The sequence below is a fragment of the Engystomops pustulosus genome, chromosome 7 (assembly GCF_040894005.1).
Source record: "Engystomops pustulosus chromosome 7, aEngPut4.maternal, whole genome shotgun sequence".
NCBI lineage: Eukaryota > Metazoa > Chordata > Amphibia > Anura > Leptodactylidae > Engystomops > Engystomops pustulosus.
The window spans coordinates 79,403,387-79,429,597 of NC_092417.1; positions in this window are offsets into that span (position 1 = coordinate 79,403,387).

Genomic DNA, 26,211 nt, shown 5'->3' on the forward strand with positions numbered 1-26,211 from the left:
AGAAAAGGATGGAAACACCACGGAAATGGACAGGAAACAGCAGGGGCAGCATGCATGGATGCCTCTGAGGCTGCTTAAACGCACCATTATGCCAAAATTATGGGCAACAGCATGGCCATGAAAGAGTGACAGAATGAAGCTAGATAGCATCTAAAACATCCAATAATTGACCCTGACACTATAGGGGACGGCATGCAGAGGCAGCGGCAGCAGGCTAGAGAGTGTCATGGCGACATACCCTAAATGGACTCAGGCTTCAAACCAATGGGTGGCAGAGAGGAACCAAAGGAGGTGAGCAAGAAGCGCTCAAATAATATCGGTACATGATAAAAGTTTGCCAGTATATTTTGTGGATTACACAGCAGGGTGGCGACAAAGTTAACATGGAAGCCATGAAAACAACCCAAAATTCTGCCTGACACAGCTCGTTTGATAAGGGGACCATGTATGGAGGCAGTGAACTAGTAGTAGATTAAAGGTGCTGCAGTTAAAACTATGTTAGTTGGATCTTGGCATGGAGCTGGCGCTCCGCTGCCAGGCGAGCTTTCGCCAATCCAAGCCCCTGTCTCTAGGCTACTCCCCAAACAGCACTTCTAAGAACCTTTTGTATAAGATCAAGTGTAGTAGCGTTCTTATAAGTTTAGGATATGCCGGGTGAGGGGAATGTAAACAGATGCGCAAGAAGCGCTGAAATAATATCGGTAAATGATAAAAGTTTGCAAGTATATTTTGTGGATTACACAGCAGGGTGGCGACAAAGTTAACAAGTTTGATGTGGAATGCCCTGTAATAGCTCTTGGGCGGTGTGCCTTTTATCGCCTAGGCTCAGCAGTTTGAGCACCGCCTGCTGTCGCTTAGCGACGGCACTGCTGCTGTGCCTAGAGCTACCGACTGATGGCGCCATGCCCACGGATGGTAATTCGGAGGTGGAGGAGGGTTGGGAGGAGGTATAGTAGGCCTTTGAGACCTGGACCGAGGTAGGCCCTGCAATTCTCTGCGTCGGCAGTATATGACCAGCCCCAGGGTCAGACTCGGTCCCAGCCTGCACCAAGTTAAGTGTAGTAGCGTTCTTATAAGTTTGGGATATGGCGGGTGAGGGGAATGTAAACAGATGCGCAAGAAGCGCATGATGCGCATGGAGCTGGCGCTCCGCTGCCAGGCGAGCTTTCGCCAATCCAAGCCCCTGTCTCTAGGCTACTCCCCAAACAGCACTTTTGTATAAGATCAAGTGTAGTAGCGTTCTTATAAGTTTAGGATATGCCGGGTGAGGGGAATGTAAACAGATGCGCAAGAAGCGCATGATGCGCATGGAGCTGGCGCTCCGCTGCCAGGCGAGCTTTCGCCAATCCAAGCCCCTGTCTCTAGGCTACTCCCCAAACAGCACTTTTGTATAAGATCAAGTGTAGTAGCGTTCTTATAAGTTTAGGATATGCCGGGTGAGGGGTATGTAAACAGATGCGCAAGAAGCGCTGAAATAATATTGGTAAATGATAAAAGTTTGCCAGTATATTTTGTGGATAACACAGCAGGGTGGCGACAAAGTTAACAAGTTTGATGTGGAATCCATGAAAACAACCCAAATTTCTGCCTGACACACCTCGTTTGATAAAGGGACGATGTATGGAGGCAGCTATATGGACGACTTTTGGAGGTAGCAATGGAGACAACGTGTGGAGGCTGCTATGGAGACAATTTAATTTGGATAGTGCCTGTATGTGGCAGTCCCAAAAATTTTTCAAACCAGAGGAGCAGGTAGGTGGCCCTCCAGTAAAATGGAATAGATTGATTGCCTGTATGTGGCAGTCCAAAAAAAATTTCAAACCAGAGGAGCAGGTAGGTGGCCCTCCAGAAAAATTGAATAGATTGAGTGCCTGTATGTGGCACTCCCAAAAATTGTTTAAAACAGAGGACCGGGTAGGTGGCCCTCCAGAAAAATTGAATAGATTGAGTGCCTGTATGTGGCACTCCCAAAAATTGTTTAAAACAGAGGACCGGGTAGGTGGCCCTCCAGAAAAATTTAATGCATAAAGTACTATAGCTAGAGCCAGTGGGCCCTGTCAAAAAATAGCCAGTTTCCTCTGCTTTACTGTACAAAGAGGAGGAGAAGGAGGAAAATGAGGAGGAGGAGGAGTGGATCAATTATTCAGGTTGAGCTTCCTTCACCTGGTGGAGATTGGAAATTATGAGAAATCCAGGCTTTATTCATCTTAATAAGCGTCAGCCTGTCAGCGCTGTCAGTCGACAGGCGTGTACGCTTATCGGTGATGATGCCACCAGCTGCACTGAAAACCCGCTCGGACAAGACGCTAGCGGCAGGGCAGGCAAGAACCTCCAAGGCGTACAGCGCCAGTTCGTGCCACATGTCCAGCTTTGAAACCCAGTAGTTGTAGGGAGCTGTGTGATCATTTAGGACGATGGTATGGTCAGCTACGTACTCCCTCACCATCTTTCTGTAAAGATCAGCCCTACTCTGCCGAGACTGGGGACAGGTGACAGTGTCTTGCTGGGGTGACATAAAGCTGGCAAAAGCCTTGTAAAGCGTACCCTTGCCAGTGCTGGACAAGCTGCCTGCTCGCCTACTCTCCCTCGCTACTTGTCCCGCAGAACTACGCACTCTGCCGCTAGCGCTGTCAGAAGGGAAATACTGTTTCAGCTTGTGCACCAGGGCCTGCTGGTATTCATGCATTCTCACACTCCTTTCCTCTGCAGGGATGAGAGTGGAAAGATTTTGCTTGTACCGTGGGTCCAGGAGAGTGAACACCCAGTAATCGGTGCTGGAATAAATTCTTTGAACGCGAGGGTCACGGGATAGGCAGCCTAGCATGAAATCTGCCATATGCGCCAGAGTACCAACGCGTAAGAATTCACTCCCCTCACTGGCCTGACTGTCCATTTCCTCCTCCTCCAACTCCTCCAACTCCTCTTCTTCTGCCCATACACGCTGAACAGTGAAGGACTCAACAATGGTCCCATCTTGTGTCTCGCCAACATTCTCCTCCTCTTCCTCCTCATCCTCCTCCACCTCCACCTCCTCCGATATGCGCTGAGAAACAGACCTGAGGGTGCTTTGGCTATCAACAAGGGAATCTTCTTCCCCCGTCTCTTGTGAAGAGCGCAAAGCTTCCGACTTCATGCTGATCAGAGAGTTTTTCAACAGGCCAAGCAGCGGGATGGTGAGGCTGATGATGGCAGCATCGCCACTGACCATCTGTGTTGACTCCTCAAAGTTACTCAGCACCTGACAGATATCAGACATCCACGTCCACTCCTCATTGTAGACTTGAGGAAGCTGACTGACCTGACTACCAGTTCTGGTGGAAGTTGACATCTGGCAGTCTACAATCGCTCGGCGCTGCTGGTAAACTCTGGATAACATGGTCAGTGTTGAATTCCACCTCGTGGGCACGTCGCACAACAGTCGGTGAGCGGGCAGTTGGAGGCGGCGCTGCGCTGCCCTGAGAGTGGCAGCATCTGTGCTGGACTTCCTGAAATGCGCACAGATGCGGCGCACCTTCGTGAGCAAATCAGACAGATTGGGGTATGTCTTGAGGAAACGCTGAACTATCAGATTTAACACATGGGCCAGGCATGGCACATGTGTCAGTCTGCCGAGTTGCAGAGCCGCCACCAGGTTACGGCCGTTGTCACACACAACCATGCCTGGCTTCAGGTTCAGCGGTGCCAGCCACAGATCAGTCTGCGCCGTGATGCCCTGTAATAGCTCTTGGGCGGTGTGCCTTTTATCGCCTAGGCTCAGCAGTTTGAGCACCGCCTGCTGTCGCTTAGCGACGGCACTGCTGCTGTGCCTAGAGCTACCGACTGATGGCGCCGTGCCCACGGATGGTAGTTCGGAGGAGGAGGTGGAGAAGGGGTGGGAGGAGGAGGAGGCATAGTAGGCCTGAAACACCTGGACCGAGGTAGGCCCCGCAATCCTCGGCGTCGGCAGTATATGACCAGCCGCAGGGTCAGACTCGGTCCCAGCCTCCACCAAGTTAACCCAATGTGCCGTCAGCGATATATAGTGGCCCTGCCCGGCAGCACTCGTCCACGTGTCCGTGGTCAGGTGGACCTTGTCAGAAACGCCGTTGGTCAGGGCACGGATGATGTTGTCTGACACGTGCTGGTGCAGGGCTGGGACGGCACATCGGGAAAAGTAGTGGCGGCTGGGGACCGAATACCGAGGGGCGGCCGCCGCCATGAAGTTGCGAAAGGCCTCGGTCTCTACTAGCCTATAGGGCAGCATCTCCAGGCTAAGCAATCTGGAGATGTGCACATTAAGGGCTTGGGCGTGCGGGTGGGTTGCACTATATTTGCGTTTCCGCTCCAGCGTCTGGGGTATGGAGAGCTGAACGCTGGTGGATGCTGTGGAGGATCGTGGAGGCGACGATGGGGTTTTTGTGGCAGGGTCCTGGGCAGGGGGCTGACTATCAGCTGACACAGGGGAAGGAGCAGTGGTGTGCACGGCCGGAGGTGAACGGGCTTGTTGCCACTGAGTGGGGTGTTTAGCATTCATATGCCTGCGCATACTGGTGGTAGTTAAGCTAGTAGTGGTGGAACCCCTGCTGAGCCTGGTTTGGCAAATGTTGCACACCACAGTCCGTCGGTCATCCGGTGTTTCCTTAAAGAACCTCCAGACTTCTGAAGATCTAGCCCTCGCCGCAAGAGCCCTCGCCACGGGAGCTTCACTAGTTGACACATTTGGCGCTGATGCACCAGCTCTGGCCCTGCCTCTCCGTCTGGCCCCACCACTGCCTCTTCCAACCTGTTCTGGTCGAGGACTCTCCTCCGTCTCAGAAGCACTGTGTTCACCCGGCCTCTCAACCCAGCTTGGGTCTGTCACCTCATCATCCTCCGATCCCTCAGTCTGCTCCCCCCTCGGACTTCCTGCCCTGACAACAACTTCCCCACTGTCTGACAACCGTGTCTCCTCATCGTCGGACACCTCTTTACACACTTCCACTACGTCAAGAAGGTCATCATCACCCACAGACTGTGACTGGTGGAAAACCTGGGCATCGGAAAATTGCTCAGCAGCAACCGGACAAGTGGTTTGTGACTGTGGGAAGGGTCCAGAAAACAGTTCCTCAGAGTATGCCGGTTCAAATGCCAAATTTTCCTGAGAGGGGGCAGACTGGGGGGGAGGAGGCTGAGGTGCAGGAGCTGGAGGAGTGGCGATTTCGGTGACATGGGTGGACTGCGTGGAAGACTGACTGGTGGACAAATTGCTCGAAGCATTGTCAGCAATCCACGACATCACCTGTTCGCACTGTTCTGGCCTCAACATTGCTCTACCACGAGTCCCAGTAACTTCAGACATGAACCTAGGGAGTGTAGCTCTGTGGCGTTCCCCTGCTCCCTCATAAGCAGGTGGTGTCTCACCCCGCCCAGGACCACGGCCTCTGACCCCTGCAGTAGTTGGACGCCCACGTCCCCGCCCTCGTCCTCTACCCCTAGCCCTCGGGTTAAACATTTTTAAAATGAGAGTTATAACTTTAATTTTTTTTTAACTTTTTTTTGTGTTTTTTGTTTTTTTTTGTGTTTTTGAGTTTTTAAAAACAAACAATGCTATCCTATAGCTATGGCTATTTTCTAGCCAAGTATGAAAGCACACTACTATGCCAGATGAGATGACACTGAGTTATTAAACAAAATAAACGTAAAATAAAAAAGGAAAAATGGCAGACTGTGCCGAATTGAAATCCAACCCCTACTAAATTTTCCCACTTCGGTCTTTGCAATGGATATGTGCGTCACTAAGCGCAAAACACAGCGGTCGCAAGTCTCACTACAAATTGCTCACAATTGGCTAGTAGATGCACTGCAGCAAGTACAGCCACCAGCAGATCAACCAGAAATCAAATATATAACGCTACTGTAGGCGCAAGTAAGCCGTTTGGATTCTCCTATGGCTATTTTCTAGCCAAGTATGAAAGCACACTAATATGCCAGATGAGATGACACTGAGTTATTAAACAAAATAAACGTAAAATAAAAAAGGACAAATGGCAGACTGTGCCTAATTGAAATCCAACCCCTACTAAATTTTCCCACTTCGGTCTTTGCAATGGATATGTGCGTCACTAAGCGCAAAACACAGCGGTCGCAAGTCTCACTACAAATTGCTCACAATTGGCTAGTAGATGCACTGCAGCAAGTACAGCCACCAGCAGATCAACCAGAAATCAAATATATAACGCTACTGTAGGCGCAAGTAAGCCGTTTGGATTCTCGTATGGCTATTTTCTAGCCAAGTATGAAAGCACACTAATATGCCAGATGAGATGACAATGAGTTATTAAACAAAATAAACGTAAAATAAAAAAGGACAAATGGCAGACTGTGCCTAATTGAAATCCAACCCCTACTAAATTTTCCCACTTCGGTCTTTGCAATGGATATGTGCGTCACTAAGCGCAAAACACAGCGGTCGCAAGTCTCACTACAAATTGCTCACAATTGGCTAGTAGATGCACTGCAGCAAGTACAGCCACCAGCAGATCAACCAGAAATCAAATATATAACGCTACTGTAGGCGCAAGTAAGCCGTTTGGATTCTCCTATGGCTATTTTCTAGCCAAGTATGAAAGCACACTAATATGCCAGATGAGATGACACTGAGTTATTAAACAAAATAAACGTAAAATAAAAAAGGACAAATGGCAGACTGTGCCTAATTGAAATCCAACCCCTACTAAATTTTCCCACTTCGGTCTTTGCAATGGATATGTGCGTCACTAAGCGCAAAACACAGCGGTCGCAAGTCTCACTACAAATTGCTCACAATTGGCTAGTAGATGCACTGCAGCAAGTACAGCCACCAGCAGATCAACCAGAAATCAAATATATAACGCTACTGTAGGCGCAAGTAAGCCGTTTGGATTCTCCTATGGCTATTTTCTAGCCAAGTATGAAAGCACACTAATATGCCAGATGAGATGACACTGAGTTATTAAACAAAATAAACGTAAAATAAAAAAGGACAAATGGCAGACTGTGCCTAATTGAAATCCAACCCCTACTAAATTTTCCCACTTCGGTCTTTGCAATGGATATGTGCGTCACTAAGCGCAAAACACAGCGGTCGCAAGTCTCACTACAAATTGCTCACAATTGGCTAGTAGATGCACTGCAGCAAGTACAGCCACCAGCAGATCAACCAGAAATCAAATATATAACGCTACTGTAGGCGCAAGTAAGCCGTTTGGATTCTCCTATGGCTATTTTCTAGCCAAGTATGAAAGCACACTAATATGCCAGATGAGATGACACTGAGTTATTAAACAAAATAAACGTAAAATAAAAAAGGACAAATGGCAGACTGTGCCTAATTGAAATCCAACCCCTACTAAATTTTCCCACTTTGGTGTTTGAGGTGGATATGTGTGCCACTAAGAGCTAAACACAACGGTAGCAAGTCCCCCTGCTAATTCCTCACAAAATGGTACTAGATGCAAATAAAAAAAAAAAAAAGTAGAACGTTATTGTAGCCCTAAGAAGGGCTGTTGGGTTCTTTGAGAATCACTCCTGCCTAACAGTAAGCTAATAGAACACCCTAACGCTTTCCCTGACCAGCAGCAGCTCTCTCCCTAGCGGCATCCAGACACAGAATGATCCGAGCAGCGCGGGCAGCGGCTAGTCTATCCCAGGGTCACCTGATCTGGCCAGCCAACCACTGCTATCGACGTGTAAGGGTACCACGTCATGCTGGGTGGAGTGCAGAGTCTCCTGGCTTGTGATTGGCTCTGTTTCTGGCCGCCAAAAAGCAAAACGGCGGGAGCTGCCATTTTCTCGAGCGGGCGAAGTATTCGTCCGAGCAACGAGCAGTTTCGAGTACGCTAATGCTCGACCGAGCATGTTCGCTCATCTCTAATACTGACCAATAGCTACATGAATTGTTTCAACTCCCACAAACCATTTGGTAAGTGTTTCTTTTCTCCAAGCACTTGAGCAAAAGAAGGTGGCAGACACCATGACCATGGCCCTCACACATCGTTTCATTATTGTTAGAGATACTAACGATTCCTTTGTATACAGCAGGCAGTGTTTCTCCTTCAATAGGACTGTCTTCAATACTCTTCTAGCTTTTAATGCACATGTGATCACAGCATGTTTTTCAGATCTTTAAAGATGGAGAGAACCTTAGACAAGGTGAAAATGTTTTTGCATCTATATGGCATTTTGTCAGGGCAATCATTCATTTTAGAGAAAGTTTTTCTACCCTGCAGGGTGGAATTTGCCCCTTGCTGCTAGAACATGGCCTAGAACAGAAGTTCACAATGGGAAATGAGATGACAGGGAATAGAAATAGACAAATCCTTCTTCTTTTAGCTTTTGGTGTATGATTTCAAAGTTTGCTGCTGGAAAGTTATGAGACCACCAGAAAGCAGTTCAGACCCGGCCAACAATGATTGTTATTAAACTAAAGCAGCTAATATCTTGGTAATCTGAACCAAAAAATGGAATTGGCAGATGTCAAAGAAAGATTATTGAGCAATAAAGACAGAGTAGTGAGGCTAGTCCATGGTAATGGGTCGTTCTTATATTAGATAAGGTGAATTACATCCAACAAGTTAAAATACAGCAAATTTCGATTCACATTCACTATCAGTCTATGAGCAACAGTTTGCAGATCATATTCTAACAGAAATCATTTCACCATGCACTGACTTTTTTTTTCAATAATAAAAGGATTATTTTGTAATTATTTTTTCTATGTCCAAGAGAAGACGTGAACATAAAAAGAACATATTGGGGCAGATTTACTTACCCGGTCCTGTTGCTATCCAGCGGCGCATTCTCCGACGAGGATTTGGGTCTTCCGGCGACTCACTAAGGTTGTGCGCCCGATGTCCACCAGGTGTCGCTGCTGCGCCGAGGTCCACTGGAGTTCACCTGGTTCTTCTCGGTGCATGTGAGTGCTTGATCTTGTGACACACTTAATTTTTTTAAATTCCGCATTTTTTCCGAATCCATTGGGTTTTCCGTTGGCCACGCCCCAATTTCTGTTGCGTGAAAGCCGGCGCGATTGCGTTGAAATCCGATCGCATGCGCTAAAATCCTGGCAGAATCCGGCGCAAAACTGAAAAAGTCGGGAAACCTGATGAAAGTGAGGCCACGGACCCCTTAGTAAATGAGCCCCATTCACTTTTATAATTCAATGTTAATACTGCTAATATACAATACATTAAAACTAATAGTCACTTTGCAACGGAATGCATGTCAAATGGAAGGGTGGAGAGCTAGGGAACTGTAAGGGGGAACATGTCCCCCATTATTGTTGAGCTAACCGGTTGAAGTTCGCATTTAACGAGTTTTTGTTCAAAGTTACCCAGGTACCCAAACTTGACCCGAACACGAACCCCACTGAAATCACATGAACCCCATTGAAATCAATAGGAACCCAAACATGCAAAATGGGCATGATAACACACACACATATATATTGCATGTTTGGGTTCCTATTGATTTCAATGGGGTTCATGTGATTTCAGTTGGGGTTCGTGTTCGGGTCAAGTTTGGGTACCTGGGTAACTTGCTCTTGTTTTGTTTGCAGGTGTTCAGACTTTTCCCTTGCTTTAGGGACTGAGGATACAGTGTGTAAATGACACATGTTTTATCTTCTGGGCACATGTTTTATCCTCTGGGCACATGTTTTATCCCTTGGGACTCAAACTCGCGACCTGTGGAATTGTGTTGTTTTGGGTCCACTTATCACTAGTCGCCATGTAATTCAAATGGTTCATGCCCACATCCGTAGATTCCTTGAGATGAGACAATTTATGGAGCAGGTCCCATGCCTACCCATCTTTGTGACCTTGAAAGTCTTTTTTTATTGACAAACTAGCTACTCTCCCAAAACACCCATGACAGACTAGCTGCAAACAAGAGACAACTGGCCTTTTGTTTGTGGTCCACAAACAGCTTACATTTGTGGGCATGAGGCCTAAGAGTGAGCCTTTAATTGTGGCATTGTTAAGCTTGACAATGGTATCTATGTGGTTACATGCCCACAATCCATATTCTAATGCTAGATAAATCACTAGATAGGGCAGAAGAACGGAGCCACAAACTGTGAAAAGCCAGGCAGAGGTGTCAAGGCAAGTGGTATGGATTCAGAGTGCAGTTACTATAGTCATACCTCCCAACCATCCCGGATTCAGTGGGACAGTCCCATATTTTGAGCTCTGTTCCATCGTCACAGGCAGCTGGGAGATTGTCCCAGGTTCCCCCTGTCTCCCTGTCACCCCTGCTATCTCCTCACATGACTCGTGAGGATGCCTGCCAGTTCCCTGTAGTGTATAGCCTGCCAGCCCCCTGTAGTATATAGCTAGCCAGTGCCCTGTAGTATATAGCTTGCCAGCCTCCTGTAGTGTGTAGCCTGCCAGACCCTTGTAGTATATAGACTGCTAGCCACCTAGTATATAGCCAGTCAGCCCCCTGTAGTATATAGTTTGCCAGCCCCATGTAGTATATAGCCTGCCAGGCCCCTGTGGTATATAGCCGGGCAACCCTCTGTAGTATATAGCCTGCCAGCCCCCTGTAGTATATAGCCTGCAAGCCCCTGTAGTATATAGCATACCAGTTCCTATAGTATATAGCCTGCCAGCCCCCTGTGGTATATTTCCTGCCAACCCCTTGTAGTGTATAGCCTGCCAGCCACCTGTAGTATGTAGCCTGCCAGCCCCCTGTAGTATGTAGCCTGCCAGCCACCTGTAGTATATAGCCTGCCAGCCCCTTTTAGTATATAGGTAGCCAGCCCCCTGTAGTATATAGCCTGCCAGCACCCTAGAATATAGCCTGCCAGCCCCCTGTAGTATATAGTCTGCCAGCCCTCTAGTATATAGCCTGCCAGCCCCCTGTAGTATATAGGCTGCCAGCTCCCTGTAGTATATAGCCTGCAGCCGCCCCACCCCCAGTATAATGCAGGTCCTCTTCTATCCATCAAGGCTCCGGCATCGGCTCTGTGTCCCTGCTCGCTAACATCATAGTGTGTTCCGATGCAGACGCACACATTAGAATGTCAGCGTGCGGCTGGCATCACTATCCTTGTGGCAGACCACGGGGACACGAAGCCGATGCTAGAGCTGAGATGGATTGAAGGGGACCTGCCGGGGCGTCGGAGGTTGGTGTATAAGCCGGGTTAGGGGTTTTTTGTGCTGAAAAACTCGGCTTGTACTAGAGTATATATGGTAAAAAGCAGGTGAACCTGAAGAAAATGCGACCTAGACCCTTCTCAGACAGCACTACCATTCTATAAACTGAGCATCCCAAATCTGCTTCTGGATTGAGAAATTAAACACCCCACTTTTCAGCTGGCTACTTCATTTGTAGAATTTTATGTTTATTGTAATTCTGAATATGAAGTCGTAATGACACAGGACCTTGCCCTGTTTATGTTGAAGAATCTGTGCCTGTTTCTTGCCTCTGGCTGTGGTATTGAGAAGATTGCCTACTCCATGTGAAATAATGTGACATCATTATAAGTTACTGCAAAAGGGAAATGGTCAAATGTAGTGATGAGTGAACCTACCAGTATTCTAGTCTGTGGACACGCAACTGAATCTGAACACCCACCAATTGCGGGTGCACCAATTGCGGGTGCAGATCCTTTGAATGGGTCTGCTCACCAACCTGCAACACCAATTCCAGGTGTTATATTTTAAATGCAGTGGAATGCATGGCACCAATTTGGCAGCGACAATCCTCAGGAAAATAGCGGTGCACATGTGGCTTTGTCTGCAGCATGTACAGGTTAAGGCTACATTCACACTAACGTATGGGGGACGTATATACGGCCGACGTATATACGGCCGATATACGTCCCCCATACACTTCTATGGGCGCACGGCACCCTACGGGAGCGATACGGTGCCGCACGTGTGCGGCACCGTACCGTTCCGTACCCGGGAAAAAGATAGGACCTGTCCTATCTTTTCCCGTAATACGACGCCGTGCACCATAGGTTGCTATGGAGAGGGGCGGGGGTGAGCTGCGTTCACTTCCTCCTCCTCTCCCCGTACACTGCCGTTGCCCGCTACGGTACGGGCGGGCAACGGCAGTGTGAATATAGCCTTACACCCTCAATTGTGTACTGGTGTAATGGACCAAACCAGGACTTCTGACTGACCTGCAATGTTCAGTACGAACCTGAAAATTGTGGTTTGGATCCGCTCATCACTAGTCACAAGAGAAAAACATTAGGAATTTGTTTTCAGGTCAGATTTTCCCAAGGGGACAGAGGGTTCATGACCCTAAGTCAGGAAATCTAGGAATTTTTATGTCAGCTGAAATCTGTCAATACTCCTGAAAATCTTCTTGTCTCTGTAATAAACCTAAGCGTGCTGGGTTGTAGACTATTTTCTATATTTGTTCATGCGAAACATACATTTGTATATCTAAGTTTGGTTAGTCTTCCATAACCACAGGGTCACATAGGTCTGTAAAACATTTAGATATTTATATTTGCAAATTTGTTATATAAGATTCATTGCGGCAATAAAAAAAATGCAGAAGTCTTCAAACTCTGAGTTCTCATTCATCAGCAAATTCCACTTTTTGTTACTTATTTTCTATGTCAAGTCTTCCTGACAGAACTTAGAGGCATTGTCAAGGTTTCTGTTTTACTACGCGTTATTTTGAACTGCTAAGAATCAATAGGACATTCAGAAAGTTGCCAGTCTGACACTTCTCACAAGCACTAAATTTGCTTGGACGTTTCCTTGGCCGGAATATCTAAGGCTTCACATTGAACGATATTCAGTCACCATTAATTGACCCTGACTAATGAAAACCTTGTTACCGGCCATGATGTTGTTAACCACCAGGGGGATGCTGGATAAACTGGGTGAGGAGGGGGAAAGTTTGTTACTTTATTAAATCAATGTTCTTTGTGGTGAGAAGTGGAAACTGGAGAAGTACCTTTGGGGTTTGCCAATTGAAGGACTGGCACCACTCTCTTTAGTTTGATTCAGTAACCGTCTACCATGGAAACACAGGTTATGAGCTCTGTTATCACAACAAATTCCAGTTTTGCTTCGGCATTTAGTTACAGTATGATTTGGGCAATTTATGGTAGCATTATTTTCTTAATATACAGTGGGTATGGAAAGTATTCAGACCCCTTTACATTTTTTATTGGTAATATCAAAAAAGTTATTTTTATTTACTCATTAATGTACACTGTGCACCCCATCTTGAGAGAAAAAAATATTAAAATGTAGATATTTTTGTTAATTCACGAAAAACTGAAATATCACATGGTCTTGAGTATTCAGACCCTTTGCTCAGTATTGAGTTGAACCCCCTTTTGAGCTAGAACAGCCATGAGTCTTCTTGGGAATGATGCAACAAGTTTTCCACACCTGTATTTGTAGATCCTCTGCCATTCTTCCTTGCAGATCCTCTCCAGTTCCCTTAGGTTGGATGGTGGATGTTGGTGGAAGCCATTTTCATGTCTCCCCAGAGATGCTCAATTGGGTTTAGGTCAGGGCTCAAACTGGGACAGTTAAGACTGGTCACAGAGTTGTTCTGAAGCCACTGCTTTGTTATTTTAGCTGTGTGCTTAGGGTCATTGTCTTGCTGGAAGGTGAACCTTCAGAACAGCCTGAGGACCAGAGCTCTGGAATAGGTTTGTATCCAGGATATCTTTGTACTTGGCCGCATTCTTCTTTCCTTCACTTCCAATCAGTCATCCTGTCCCTGCTCCCATAGCATGATGCTACCACCATGTTTCACTGTTGGGATTGTATTTGACAGGTGATGAGCAGTGCCTCGGTTTCTCCACAAATACCGCTTGGAATTAGGTTCAATCTTCATCTCATCAATCCGTTATGTGTTTTTTTTTCAAAAAACTCTATGCAGCTTTCATATGTCTTGCACTGAGGAGAGGCTTCAGTCGGTACACTCGACTATAAAGCCCAGATTGCTGAGGGCTAGACTTTGTAGAACTTTCTCCCATCTCCCTACTGCATCTCTGGGGCTCAGCCACAGTGATCTTGTGGTTCTTCTTTACCTCTCTCACCACAGCTTTTCTCCCACTATTGCTTAGTTTGGCTGGATGGCCAGGTCGAGGAATACTTATGAGGCTGAATTCATACGAAGGTATGGGGGACATATATACAGCTGCAAATTTGTGGCCGGATATATATCCCCCATAGTCGTCTATGGTGCCTGGGCTCTGTACTCAAAAAATATATAGCTTGCATTCTCTTTGGCCATAAGAAATCCTGTGCGGCTTCTATTCTATGGAGAGAGGAGGGGTGACCAGCCAGGTGGGCACACGTTCGTGTGAAAGCAGCCTGACCATGTGATATTTCAGTTTTTCTTGTTTAATAAATTAGCAAAAAAATCTACACCTCTGTTTTTGCCTGTCAAGATTGAGTGCAGAGTGTACATTAATGTATAAAAAAAAGAACTTTTTTGATCTTACAAATTGGCTGCAATGAAACAAAGAGTTAAAAATTGAAAGGGGTCTGAATACCCACTGGATACTGTACTACAATTTAATACCTGGTTGTCTTCAGCTAGCTTTCTTCCCCAGTCAAAAATCCCATCTTTATCAACATCTTGTGTCTCTATGTATAAGGGTGAAGAGGTTTCAGTCAGAATTTAGCCTTGAAAACTGAGAGTCCTTTTAATATATATGATGCCAGGAGAGGTGCAGTGGCAGGTTACCACTACGGATTATTATAGATTCAGCACTAGGAACTTAGAGTTCTACTTTTGGTCATAACTGGTGCTAGTATGATTGGTTTTGTTGGCAAGTTCCCCAGTATGGTTTATCCACACATCTATTAACATAATATCATTACACATTTGGTCCTGCTGGGACATTAAATCTCTCCTTAATTAAATCCAAGCTGTTCAGGATTTCAGGTATTTGCTCATATAAAGTTCATTTCTCATTTATTGGGGACTGGCAGAAATGCGATGCTTGTAAAGATTCATTACCTCCCCTTTAGTTATATTTTTGATTTATTGGCACAACCCTAGGCACCAGAAAAACTGCATCATCTCATTGCATCCATTTTGTCAAACAATTAATAGTAAAATTGTCAAATATTATGGAATAACCTCTCAATATAAGTTGAAGTGTAATTTTTTCCTTAGACAAATTAAAAAAATTGACATGAAGTATACATGGCTGTTAGTGATATATTCCAAGAGGACATTTTAGTTTTAGCCGAGGGTGTTATTGACCTGTGTACAGCCATCGAAATGACTAGTGTTTAGAAATCACTGTGTTCTCGCTCCTCTCTACTTGAAGGCCATGTTGTGACTTATACAGAGCTAACACAAGTATTATACAATTAGTATAAACATTCTGCCTCGGAGAAAACAGTGCACAATTTATTAACCTTTTCGAAGAATGTCCTCGTAAATTCATTATGGCCAATAGCATCTAAGCACCTTATCTCCTTGTCATGCCCCCTATGCTGATTTTTCTGTGTTTGATATATGTACTTGCGTGTGAATAAACTGGGGAGTTTCTGCATCTTCTAAGAGACTGGTGTGTCTTACTTTGTGTTCTTGTCCGGAAGCCATGAAAGGGTTAATTAGAAAGTCACCTTACAAATGATAAAGGCGGTTTAAGCCCTATATAAAAATCTCTGTCACTGACTTCCTTATAGCAAACTGCATTGAGTCACACAGGCATCTGAGTCTATGTGTCATCATCATTTTCTGCTCTCTGCTCTGCTAAATCCTCCTCCTCCCCCTCCCTCTTGCAGATGTGATCTGACAGAGATTTACTTGTAGCACAGGGTCAACTTACAACTACAGGAAAGAAGAGGAGGAGGAAGGAAGAGCAAGAAGAATGAAAGAAAGAGCAAGAATATGGAATAAAAATCTTTAAATGTATTAAAATTTTGGAATAGATTGGATATTTTCAAGAAATCTAAAAAATGCATGCTTATATATTTTCAGCATTTTTAATATTTTTGACATTTTTCTTTTTTGCCTTTTCTAGGGCCATGACTTCAGGATTGTTTGTATTATTAAAACCAAATATATAAAGGTTTGGAATCTTAGAGAACATACATAGAGAAAGATACATAACATTAAGCAATAAGAATTTTTTTTACAGTATGGTACAGTATAGTATACAGTATAGAAATATCACCATGTTGCTCATGTTGTTCTGAGTTGTGGATATTTTATGTCCACCCACACAGTGTGACATTCCTTATTCCAGCAGTATACGTCTGGATTCTTACTCCAACATTACTGATCATAGCATCTTCTCTGGTATAGTGTGTCTCCTTAGAATTTATATTAGGGTTTTAGATTTAGGGGGGACATTGACCTCCACCCACAAGGAAACTGCTAATTTCCGCAAGTAAACATGTATGTGGCATCTCACTGCCTCCACAGCTGGCTGGGTTTTGCCTCCATTCGCTGATGGTGTTGTCCTGGCTGTAGTCCTGAAACGACCATATTTTTCCAGACAGGAAATGAATCAAAATAACATCAGTTATTTGTGTGAGAGAGGGGGGGGGTGGGAGGGGTCTACACTGACAAGTCCCAAGTGCTGGACCCTGTGTGCACACTCATTACACAGATTTCTTTATGTAACTTATTTGTGTATGTACCTGTGTGATTGTTCCAGTGGCTGTCATCTTTCATTATATCCTCGCTGTGACTCCATCATTAAGAATAGGCTAGAACAGGCCTCTCACGTAATATTGTATATAAAATGTCAAATGTATTTGATACAGCTGATCATAAAGTAGTGCAGCAATATGTCCTCCTCAGCATCCTGAAGATGCCTGCCTCCTTCAGTCATTCTGTTTCTGGATAAATTTATATTATAGTATTTATGGAGGGACCTAATTAGAGGACCCCAAGCTGCTATTGAGCACATAGCCCTCCACTCCTAGACAACCTCTTTAAACCCTTCAGAAAAAATATGTTGATTGGTCATTGCAGATGTATGGGTTCACCGCCTAAGACCTCTCCATACAGAACTGGTGTCTGCTGCAGTATGCAGTCTTTAGCTACATTCACATGACATTGTGCCTGCGTACCGTAGCACGGTGGGCACATGACGGTGCCCTCCCCTATCCACAGTGATATATGACGGACAGCACCGTATTACAGGGAGGATTGGACATGTCCAGGGGCGGACTGGGAATTTAAAATGGCCCTGGAAAAACTATGAAAGTGGCCCCATTTTATGGGCAGAGTCAAAACAAGTGGGTGTGGGTCAGATAATGTGGATGGGGTTATAACAGACAAATTGTTGGTAGATGGCATTACTGGAAAAGATGTTCTTGTTTTGCATTAAGTGACTTTAATGTGCAAAGAATGTGACCTGTCGTTCAGTAAATGATGCAAACACACGACCCGATAAGCCTTAAATACCTTTCCCCTGTGCCATACATGTACAATTCAGAGAAAGAATATATTGATACTGCCTCCTATGTACAAGAATATTGCTACAATAACACATTTCGAATAACACATTAAATCCTGCCTTCCATATACAAAATAAAACTACTACCATACCTTCTCCCATATACAAGCCAACTACTATAATACTGCCCCCTATGTACAAGAATATAACTACTATAATACTGCCCCCTATGTACAAGAATATAACTACTATAATACTGCCCCTATGTACAAGAATATAACTACTATGATACTGCCCCCTATGTACAGGAATATAACTACTATAATACTTCCCCCTATGTACAAGAATATAACTACTATAATACTGCCCCCTATGTACAAGAATATAACTACTATGATACTGCCCCCTATGTACAGGAATATAACTACTATGATACTGCCCCCTATGTACAGGAATATAACTACTATAATACTTCCCCCTATGTACAGGAATATAACTACTATAATACTGCCCCCTATGTACAAGAATAGAACTACTATAATACTGCCACCTGTGTACAAGAATATAACTACTATAATACTGCCCCCTATGTACAAGAATATAACTACTATAATACTACCCCCTATGTACAAGAATATAACTACTATAATACTGCCCCCTATGTACAAGAATATAACTACTATAATACTGCCCCCTATGTACAAGAATATAACTACTATAATACTGCTCCCTATGTACAAGAATATACCTACTATAATACTGCCCCCAATGTACAAGAATATAACTACTATAATACTACCCCCTATGTACAAGAATATAACTACTATAATACTGCCCCCTATGTACAAGAATATAACTACTATAATACTGCCCCCTGTGTACAAGAATATAACTACTATAATACTGCCCCCTATGTACAAGAATATAACTACTATTATACTGCCCCTACGTACAAGAATATAACTACTATAATACCGCCCCCTATGTACAAGAATATAACTACTATAATACTGCCCCCCCCTATGTACAAGAATATAACTACTATAATACTACCCCCTATGTACAAGAATATACCTACTATAATACTGCCCCCTATGTACAAGAATATAACGACTATAATACTACATATATAAACAGAAGCGAACATGAAAAAAATCAGTATGTATCATATACAGCTACAAAAAACACATGAGATCCTCACCTATTGCATCCAGTGACATCAGGTGACGTATCCCCGGATTGTTCTCGTTCCTCATCTTTTCCAATAGTTCCACCATCACCTTGTCTCTTCCTCCAGGTACACAGCTTTCCTGCAGAGTTTACCACACAGACGTCTTATGTTCTGCACTTTCCCATTGTCCCTTCTTCTGCTACCACTAATACTGTGCCCCAAATACTGTAATAGAGCCCCCTGAAATATTAGCACCACACAAATAGTGCCCCATAATGTAACATACTGTAATAGTATAGGATATCTTATTTCTTCTTTCTCTCCTTTAACCCCCTTAACCCCCCCCCCATAGAATTAATGGCCCCAGCCTGCCCCAGACATAGAATTAATGGCCCCAGCCTACCCCAGAAATAGAATTAATGGCCCCAGTCGGCCCCAGAAAAAGAATTAATGGCCCCAGTCAGCCCCAGAAAAAGAATTGATGGCCCCAGTCAGCCCCAAAAAAAGAATTAATGGCCCCAGTCAGCCCCAGAACAAGAATTAATGGACCCAGCTCGCTCCAGACATAGAATTAATGCCTCCTGACAGCCCAAGATATTGAATAATGCTCCCCCGCACGCCCCAGAGATATAATTAATGCCCCCTGACAGCCCCAAATATAGAATAATGCCCCCCCGCGCCAGACATATAATCAATGCCCCTTGCTAGCCCCAGATATAGAATAATGCCCCCCCAGACATATAATCAATGCCCCTTGCTAGCCCCAGATATAGAATAATGCCCCCCCCCCGACATATAATCAATGCCCCCTGCCAGCCCCAGAAATAGAATAAGGCCCCCCTCGCGCGCCCCAGACATATAATCAATGCCCCTTGCATGCCCCAGATATAGAATAATGCCCCCCCCAGACATATAATCAATGCCCCTTGCATGCCCCAGATATATAATAATGCCCCCCCAGACATATAATCAATGCCCCTTGCATGCCCCAGATATAGAATAATGCCCCTCCCACCCCAGACATATAATTTATGCCCCCTGCCAGCCCCAGATAAATAATAATGCCCCCCCACCCCAGATAAATAATAATGCCCCCCCCCCGCCCCAGACATATAATTTATGCCCCCGCCAGCCCCAGATAAAGAATAATGTCCCCCTCCCCGCCCCAGATAAAGATTTAATGTCCCAATTCTATCATTTAAACAAAAAAAACCCATAATACTCACCTCTATGGCGCAGGTTCGTCTCGTCCCCGGTCTTCAGCAGCTTGGTGTAGAGGCGCGGGATAGTGACGTCACTGCTCCGCGCCTCTCACATCAAGCCGCGGAGCTACATGGAGGCAGGCTGACATCTGGTAGGTGTCAGCGCTCCTCCACTGAGTGTATACACAGACGCAGAAGCAGCAGTGCTGCGCTGCATCTGTGTACTAATCTATAGTACCTGCATCGTACGATGCAGGTACTATAGATTAGATGAAAAGTTGAAGGGAGGGAGTGCGGACCGGCCCCGGACGAGCTCTGCACCGGCCCAGGACCGACCGGCCCACCGGGAAAATTCCTGGTGGGTACTATGGCCAGTCCGCCCCTGGACATGTCCTATCTTTCTCCCGGCTACGGAATGGTACGGTGCAGCACTTGTGCTGCACCGTACCGCTCCCATACGGTGCCGTAAGCCCATGGTGCCGTATATACGTCGGCCGTATGTATGTCCCCCATACTGCCGTGTGAATGTAGCCTTTAACTTGTTAGGTGCAACGGTTGAATCGAACCACCTATACAGCCCTGATGTATATTGGCGATGATGTCATTGGTGGGCACCAAACAGTTTCCTGTTACTCTGCACATTCTATTACCATCTACCAGTTGTATGTAGTGTATTGCAAAAACAATGAGACCTGTCAAGGATTTAAAAACCTTAGGGGGCCTTAAAAAAGTGATGAGAATTCTTTTAATAAAAAAAATATGAAAATAAAAAGCCTCTAAAATGTATATATAAATAAACAAATAGAATCATAAACATGTAAGAAATCCCTGAGTCCCAAAATACCCCATCTATCCAAATATTACAATAACTATCCCATATGGTAAGAGAAAGAAATGAGCCGAATCTCTAAATCGTCCATTTTCCCATCCATAAAACATTCTATAAAAAGTGTTCAGAAGATCATACCATTCCCGAAATGTGATAAATGAAAATGTGATCTCATCCTTTAAAAAAATTACAGATTGCAAAGCTGAAGTATAAAAAGTTATAGGTGCCAGAATATGGCACTGCGGATACTGTTTTGCAAACCATTTCAATTTAAGACATAACAAAATTATATAAATTCTGTATCTCCATGATCTTAGTGGCCTTAAGAATAAAGAGGTTGTGAGACTACACAGTGAAAGCCATAAAAACAAAGCCTGTAAGAATATGGCACAACTGAATTTTTAGTGGACATGATGTAGGGATAGGTAAAATGATATGGGTTTGGTATCTTAATGTGGTCCCTTTTGAAGTGCAGTTTTTGGTGTCCAAACCAGGAGAGGAGTGAAAAAGTAAAAGTAATATGTGTTTGCTACACGTCCAAACAACTGAGCTGAAAGAACTTCGCTGGTGCTCAAATGGAGGTCCCCACTAATCTTCCTAAAAAAAATAACATTTAAAACAAAATAGTAATAAGTAAATAGTAATACTAATAGACCCTTATTCCCCTGACTGTTGTCTGCAGGAGTAGTAATACAAGAGTGAATAGAATCTCCTCAATAAATAACTAAACACTAATGTATAATCAATATAAGTTATGTATCAATATAAATACATCAAAAAAGTATTATGGGCCATAGCCGGTGATGCTTTACTGGTCTAGCAGAATAATCCAGAAATTATAATCATCCAGCCTAGCTTCCAGTAAAAACAAAAAAACTAAATAAAATGACAATACAGTAAATTGGAGTTGAATAATGTGATATTGCAATCATTCCCTTTAATGTAGGAGTGTTTTGACTCTTGAGTTTCCTGTTGATCAGCTGCTTGTTTGCCGGGTGCTAGCCAGTTTTACCACGATGATCTATGGATGATAATCCATGAACTTGTTATCAGCTCTTCACCTTTGTTCAAAGACTCTACGCTACAAAGTGCATATTCCCTGATAGATAAAGGATATCCTCATAAAGTATTTTGTGTTCCCACTGGCTTTTTATCCTTACAAATGACTTTCATAGACTTTCCTCTGTGGTTTGATAATTGAGAATACTTGATAATCCAGACTACAGGGCTTTTCTTATATTCTAATATGTGTAGTTCTAAAATTCTTTATTATTATTATGAATAGGCTTTTCTTTCTGTGCCGAATGTGGCAGAAAATTACAGGCTGCCTCTCAAGTAGAGAATTTCTGCAGATAATTTCCCATTCCACCCTATGACTTTCGGTTGTGATAACAATGCTCATTGTCTGCGGTGTGAGATGTCAACGTGGAGACGGCATTAAAACCTTCAGGGAAGGAAAGAGCTGATTCCATTAAAAGTGAACAATGTCGCTGTGGTGCGAGGATTGGCTGTGCTGTGTTATGACAAGATGCAGCCAGGGATAAAATCATATTCATTGTGTGAACCTGGTATCTCTTTGCTGATTGTCCCACCAGTTGGTTTCCTGCAGACGGCGAGGCATTCCTCCCAGCCCACAAAGGGTTAATGGTAATGAGGCCAATTGGGGCATTTATTGCTTGTGAAGGTCATAAAGCCGTCACGCCGATTTATCGTAAACACTCATGGAGGATATTTACAGTCGCCGCATTATTTGTATAGTAAGTGAAACCAGAATCCTGGCCCTGGCCTTGTACAATGACTCCCAGCATCTGTTCTTATCAGCCCCCCTTCCCGCAAACTGTTCACACACAGTTTCCCTTTAAGCTGAGCTCATTTTATAGAGCCGCGCCTGGAGTTTATTCTTCTCAGCTTGAACAAGATTTCGAATTAAAGCGATAACTTTTATGGGCTGAACTGGAACCATTTCATTCACCGTGCAGAATGAGAACAGGCGCTATTTATTCCACATCGCTATGTAGTGCTGGCTGCACTCTCTGCCAGGCTCTATATTATGACAGGGAGGTTGTCACAGTCCCACCTACTAATACTGACATTACTTAACAAAACAAATAATTCAAGGAACAGATCCAGCAAGATAAATGTCACTTTTTATCTGTCTTGTTCTAAAATAAGGACCTTCTCCTAACTGAAAAGTAAAGTGGTACTGTGCAGTGTCCATACATACAGAATAAGAGCAGATACTGAGAATTACACCCTGTATACAGGACAGGAGAAGTGGTACTGTGCAGTGTCCATATATATAGAATAAGAGCAGATACTGAGAATTACATCCAGTATACAGGACAAGAGAAGTGGTACTGTGCAGTGTCCATATATACAGAATAAGAGCAGATACTGAGAATTACATCCAGTATACAGGACAAGAGAAGTGGTACTGTGCAGTGTCCATATATACAGAATAAGAGCAGATACTGAGAATTACACCCAATATACAGGACAGGAGAAGTAGTACTGTGCAGTGTCCATATATACAGAATAAGAGCAGATACTGAGTATTACACCCAGTATACAGGACAAGAGAAGTGGTACTGTGCAGTGTCCATATATACAGAATAAGGACAGATACTGAGAATTACACCCAGTATACAGGACCGGAGAAGTGGTACTGTGCAGTGTCCATATATACAGAATAAGAGCAGATACTGAGAATTACACCCAGTATACAGGACAGGAGAAGTGGTACTGTGCAGTGTCCATATATACAGAATAAGAGCAGATACTGAGAATTACACCCAGTATACAGGACAAGAGAGGTGGTACTGTGCAGTGTCCATATATACAGAATAAGAGCAGATACTGAGAATTAGATCCAGTATACAGGACAAGAGAAGTGGTACTGTGCAGTGTCCATATCTACAGAATAAGAGCAGATACTGAGAATTACACCCAGTATACAGGACAGGAGAAGTGGTACTGTGCAGTGTCCATATATACAGAATAAGAGCAGATACTGAGAATTAGATCCAGTATACAGGACAAGAGAAGTGGTACTGTGCAGTGTCCATATATACAGAATAAGAGCAGATACTGAGAATTACACCCAGTATACAGGACAGGAGAAGTGGTACTGTGCAGTGTCCATATATACAGAATAAGAGATACTGAGAATTACACCCAGTATACAGGACAAGAGAAGTGGTACTGTGCAGTGTCCATATATACAGAATAAGAGATACTGAGAATTACACCCAGTATACCGGACAAGAGAAGTGGTACTGTGCAGTGTCCATATATACAGAATAAGAGCAGATACTGAGAATTACACCCAGTATACAGGACAGGAGAAGTGCTACTGTGCAGTGTCCATATATACAGAATAAGAGCAGATACTGAGAATTACACCCAATATACAGGACAGGAGAAGTGATACTGTGCAGTGTCCATGTATACAGAATAAGAGGAGATACTGAGAATTACACCCAGTATACAGGACAAGAGAAGTGGTACTGTGCAGTGTCCATACATACAGAATAAGAGGAGATACTGAGAATTACACCCAGTATACAGGACAAGAGAAGTGTTACTGTGCAGTGTCCATATATACAGAATAAGAGGAGATACTGAGAATTACACCCAGTATACAGGACAAGGGAAGTGTTACTGTGCAGTGTCCATATATACAGAATAAGAGCAGATACTGAGAATTACACCCAGTATACAGGACAAGAGAAGTGTTACTGTGCAGTGTCCATATATACAGAATAAGAGATACTGAGAATTAAACCCAGTATACAGGACAAGAGAAGTGGTACTGTGCAGTGTCCATATATACAGAATAAGAGATACTGAGAATTAAACCCAGTATACAGGACAAGAGAAGTGGTACTGTGCAGTGTCCATATATACAGGATAAGAGCAGATACTGAGAATTAAACCCAGTATACAGGACAAGAGAAGTGGTACTGTGCAGTGTCCATATATACAGGATAAGAGCAGATACTGAGAATTACACCCAGTATACAGGACAGGAGAAGTGGTACTGTGCAGTGTCCATATATACATAATAAGAGCAGATACTGAGAATTACACCCAGTATACAGGACAGGAGAAGTGGTACTGCGCAGTGTCCATATACAGAATAAGAGCAGATACTGAGAATTACACCTAGTATACAGGACAGGAGAAGTGGTACTGTGCAGTGTCCATACATACAGAATAAGAGGAGATACTGAGAATTACACCCAGTATACAGGACAAGAGAAGTGTTACTGTGCAGTGTCCATATATACAGAATAAGAGGAGATACTGAGAATTACACCCAGTATACAGGACAAGGGAAGTGTTACTGTGCAGTGTCCATATATACAGAATAAGAGCAGATACTGAGAATTACACCCAGTATACAGGACAAGAGAAGTGTTACTGTGCAGTGTCCATATATACAGAATAAGAGATACTGAGAATTAAACCCAGTATACAGGACAAGAGAAGTGGTACTGTGCAGTGTCCATATATACAGAATAAGAGATACTGAGAATTAAACCCAGTATACAGGACAAGAGAAGTGGTACTGTGCAGTGTCCATATATACAGGATAAGAGCAGATACTGAGAATTAAACCCAGTATACAGGACAAGAGAAGTGGTACTGTGCAGTGTCCATATATACAGGATAAGAGCAGATACTGAGAATTACACCCAGTATACAGGACAGGAGAAGTGGTACTGTGCAGTGTCCATATATACATAATAAGAGCAGATACTGAGAATTACACCCAGTATACAGGACAGGAGAAGTGGTACTGCGCAGTGTCCATATACAGAATAAGAGCAGATACTGAGAATTACACCTAGTATACAGGACAGGAGAAGTGGTACTGTGCAGTGTCCATATATACAGAATAAGAGATCCTGAGAATTACACCCAGTATACAGGACAAGAGAAGTGTTACTGTGCAGTGTCCATATATACAGAATAAGAGATACTGAGAATTACACCCAGTATACAGGACAAGAGAAGTGTTACTGTGCAGTGTCCATATATACAGAATAAGAGATACTGAGAATTACACCCAGTATACAGGACAGGAGAAGTGGTACTGTGCAGTGTCCATATATACAGAATAAGAGATACTGAGAATTACACCCAGTATACAGGACAAGAGAAGTGGTACTGTGCAGTGTCCATATATACAGAATAAGAGGAGATACTGAGAATTACACCCAGTATACAGGACAAGAGAAGTGGTACTGTGCAGTGTCCATATATACAGAATAAGAGATACTGAGAATTAAACCCAGTATACAGGACAAGAGAAGTGGTACTGTGCAGTGTCCATATATACAGGATAAGAGCAGATACTGAGAATTACACCCAGTATACAGGACAGGAGAAGTGGTACTGTGCAGTGTCCATATATACAGAATAAGAGCAGATACTGAGAATTACACCCAGTATACAGGACAAGAGAAGTGGTACTGTGCAGTGTCCATATATACAGAATAAGAGCAGATACTGAGAATTACACCCAGTATACAGGACAAGAGAAGTGGTACTGTGCAGTGTCCATGTATACAGAATAAGGGCAGATACTGAGAATTACACCCAGTATACAGGACAAGAGAAGTGGTACTGTGCAGTGTCCATATATACAGGA